General features: G+C 37.5%; 1 non-coding gene across 1 annotated transcript; it reads left to right on the forward strand.

The window, feature by feature from the left end:
- Positions 1–1,097: 1,097 nt before the first annotated feature.
- On the forward strand, positions 1,098–1,205 carry LOC112793969 (small nucleolar RNA R71). The gene has a single exon (XR_003198653.1). It is a non-coding gene; the product is annotated as a small nucleolar RNA R71 (small nucleolar RNA).
- Positions 1,206–4,257: the final 3,052 nt, after the last annotated feature.

Raw genomic sequence — 4,257 nt, forward strand, 5'->3', positions numbered from 1 at the left:
TTCAAAAATTTATTCTCTTTTTTGTTTTTCTAAAGATTATTTTCGAAAAAAAATACAAAAAAAATCATAAAATCATAAAAATAAAAAATAATTTTGTGTTTCTTGTTTGAGTCTAGTGTCAATCTTTAAGTTTGGTGTCAATTGCATGTTTTTAAAATTTATGCATTTTTTGAAAACTCATGCATGTGTTCTTCATGATCTTCAAATTGTTCTTGGTAAGTCTTCTTGTTTGATCTTCATATTTTCTTGTTTTGTGTCTTTTCTTGTTTTTCATATGCATTTTTGCATTCATAGTGTCTAAGCATAAAAAAATTTTTAAGTTTGGTGTCTTACATGTTTTCTTTTCTTGAAAATTTTTCAAAAATAAGTTTTGATGTTCATCTTGACATTCAAAGTGTTCTTGGTGTTCATCTTGACATTCATAGTGTTCTTGCATGCATTATGTGTTTTGATCTTAATTTTTCATGTCTTGTTTCACTCATGAAACATAAAGTGGCCTTAGACAGATCAGAGACCAAGTTTGCTAAATTAGAAGTGCTCTGCTCAAAATTCTCTGTCTGTTGCTAAGAAGATGATGGATAAGGCTTGCTATTGCTGAGCCTATTTCCTCCTCCATTATTAAAGCCTTGTTGAGGCTTTTGTTGATCCTTCCATGAGAAATTTGGATGATTTCTCCATGATGAATTATAGGTGTTTCCATAAGGTTCACCCATATAATTTACCTTTGCTATTGCAGGGTTCTCAGGATCATAAGCTTCTTCTTCAGAAGATGCCTCTTTAGTACTGTTGGATGCATTTTGCCATCCATTCAGACTTTGAGAAATCATGTTGACTTGCTGAGTCAACATTTTGTTCTGAGCTAATATGGCATTCAGAGAATCAATTTCAAGAACTCCCTTCCTCTGAGGCATCCTATTATTCATGAAATTCCTCTCAGAAGTGTACATGAATTGGTTATTTGCAACCATGTTAATGAGTTCTTGAGCTTCTGCAGGTGTTTTCTTTAGGTGAATGGATCCACCTGCAGAATGGTCCAGTGACACCTTAGAGAACTCATATAGACCATAATAGAATATATCTAGAATGGTCCACCCTGAAAGCATGTCAGAAGGACACCTTTTGGTCATCTGTTTGTATCTTTCCCAAGCTTCACAGAGGGATTCACCATCTTTTTGTTTGAAAGTCTGAACATCCACTCTAAGCTTGCTCAGCTTTTGAGGAGGAAAGAACTTAGTGGTGCACGAAATTGTGATCATCAATGGCGCCATCAACATGGTACGCTCAATTGCAATCTCAACTCTTTATCACAACTTCGCACAACTAACCAGCAAGTGTACTGGGTCGTCCAAGTAATAAACCTTACGCGAGTAAGGGTCGATCCCACGGAGATTGTTGGTATGAATCAAGCTATGGTCATCTTGTAAATCTCAGTCAGGTAGATTCAAATGGTTATGGAGGATTAATGATTAAAAGATAAATAAAACAGAAAGTAAAGATAGAGATACTTATGCAATTCATTGGTGAGAATTTCAGATAAGCGTATGGAGATGCTTTGTCCCTTCCGTCTCTCTGCTTTCCTACTGTCTTCATCCAATCCTTCTTACTCCCTTCCATGGCAAGTTGTATATTGGGCATCACCGTTGTCAATGGCTACAGTCCCGTCCTCTCAGTGAAAATGTTCAACGCGCTCTGTCACAGCACGGCTATTTAGCTGTCGGTTCTCGATCATGTCGGAATAGAATCCAGTGATTCTTTTGCATCTGTCACTAACGCCCCACAATCGCGAGTTTGAAGCTCGTCACAGTCATTCAATCCTTGACTCCTACTCAGAATACCACAGACAAGGTTTAGACCTTCCGGATTCTCAAGAATGCCACCATCAATTCTAGCTTATACCACGAAGATTCTGATTAAGGAATCCAAGAGATATCCACTCAATCTAAGGTAGAACGGAGGTGGTTGTCAGGCACACGTTCATAGGTGAGAATGATGATGAGTGTCACGGATCATCACATTCATCAAGTTGAGGAACAAGTGATATCTTAGAACAAGAATAAGCTGAATTGAATAGAAGAACAATAGTAATTGCATTAATACTCGAGGTACAGCAGAGCTCCACACCTTAATCTATGGTGTGTAGAAACTCCACCATTGAAAATACATAAGAACAAGGTCTAGGCATGGCCGAGAGGCCAGCCCCCATGATCTAAGAACTAGACGTCCAAAGATAAAAATACAATAGCAAAAGGTCCTATTTATAGAGAACTAGTAGCCTAGGGTTTACAGAAATGAGTAAATGACGTATAAATCCACTTCCGGGTCCACTTGGTGTGTGCTTGGGCTGAGCATTAAAGCATTTTTGTATAGAGACTCTTCTTGGAGTTAAACGCCAGCTTTTGTGCCAGTTTGGAAGTTTAACTCCCATTCTTGTGCCAGTTCCGGTGTTTTACGCCAGATTTCTTGAGCTGACTTGGAACGCCTGTTTGGGCCGTCAAATCTCGGGCAAAGTATGAACTATTATACATTGCTGGAAAGCCCAGAATATCTACTTTCCAACGCAGTTGAGAGGGCGCAAATTGGGCTTCTTTAGCTCCAGAAAATCTACTTCGAGTCTAGGGAGGTCAGAATCCAACAGCATCTGCAGTCCTTTTCAGCCTTTGAATCAGATTTTTGCTCAGGTCCCTCGATTTCAGCCAGAAAATACCTGAAATCACAGAAAAACACACAAACTCATAGTAAAGTCCAGAAAAGTGAATTTTAACTAAAAACTAATAAAAATATAATAAAAACTAACTAAAACATACTAAAAACATACTAAAAACAATGCCAAAAAGCGTATAAATTATCCGCTCTTCACAACACCAAACTTAAATTGTTGCTTGTCCCCAAGCAACTGAAAATAAAATAAGATAAAAAGAAGAAAATATGCAATTAATTCCAAAAACATCTATAAAGATCAGTTTTAATTAGATGAGCGGGGCTTTAGCTTTTTGCCTCTGAACAGTTTTGGCATCTCACTTTAACCTTTGAATTTCAGAATGATTGGCTTCTCTAAGAACTCAGAATCTAGATAGTGTTATTGATTCTCCTAGTTAACTATGATGATTCTTGAACATAGCTACTTTATGAGTCTTGGCCGTGGCCCAAAGCACTCTGTCTTCCAGTATTACCACTGGATACATACATGCCACAAACACATAACTGGGTGAACCTTTTCAGATTATGACTCAGCTTTGCTAGAGTCCCCAATTAGAGGTGTCCAGGGTTCTTAAGCACACTCTTTTTGCCTTGGATCATGACCCTTTTTTTTTCTTTTTTTTCTTTTTTTTTGTATTCATTGCTTTTTCTTGCTTCAAGAATCATTTTTATGATTTTTCAGATCCTCAGTAACATGTCTCCTTTTTCATCATTCTTTCAAGAGCCAACATTCATGAACAACAAATTCAAAAGATATATGCACTGTTCAAGCATACATTCAGAAGCCAAAATATTGCCACCACATCAAAATAATTAATCTATTATAAAATTCAAAATTCATGCAATTCTTCTCTTTTTCAATTAAAAACATTTTTCATTTAAGAAAGGTGATGGATTCATAGGACATTCATAACTTTAAGGCATAGACACTAAGACACTAATGATCATAAGACACAAACATAGATAAAGATAAGCATAACTTTTGAAAAACAGGAAAATAAAGAACAAGGAGACTAAAGAACGGGTCCAACTTAGTGATGGCGGCTTGTTCTTCCTCTTGAAGATCTTATGGAGTGCTTGAGCTCCTCAATGTCTCTTCCTTGTCTTTGTTGCTCCTCTCTCATGATTCTTTAATCTTCTCTAATTTCATGGAGGAGAATGGAATGTTCTTGGTGCTCCACCCTTAGTTGTTCCATGTTGGAACTCAATTCTCCTAGGGAGGTGTTGATTTGCTTCCAATAGTTTTATGGAGGAAAATGCATCCCTTGAGGCATCTCAGGGATTTCATGATGAGTGAGATCTCTTGTTTGCTCCACCCTTTTCTTAGTGATGGGCTTGTCCTCATCAATGAGGGTGTCTCCCTCTATGTCAATTCTGACTGAATAACAGAGGTGACAAATGAGATGAGGGAATGCTAACCTTGCCAAGGTAGAGGACTTGTCTACCACCTTATAAAGTTCTTAGGATATAACCTCATGAACTTCTACTTCCTCTCCAATCATGATGCTTTGAATCATGATAGCCCGCTCTATAGTAACTTCGGACCGGTTGCTAGTGGGA

This window comes from Arachis hypogaea, chromosome 3 (assembly GCF_003086295.3).
Source record: "Arachis hypogaea cultivar Tifrunner chromosome 3, arahy.Tifrunner.gnm2.J5K5, whole genome shotgun sequence".
Classification (NCBI taxonomy): Eukaryota; Viridiplantae; Streptophyta; class Magnoliopsida; order Fabales; family Fabaceae; genus Arachis; species Arachis hypogaea.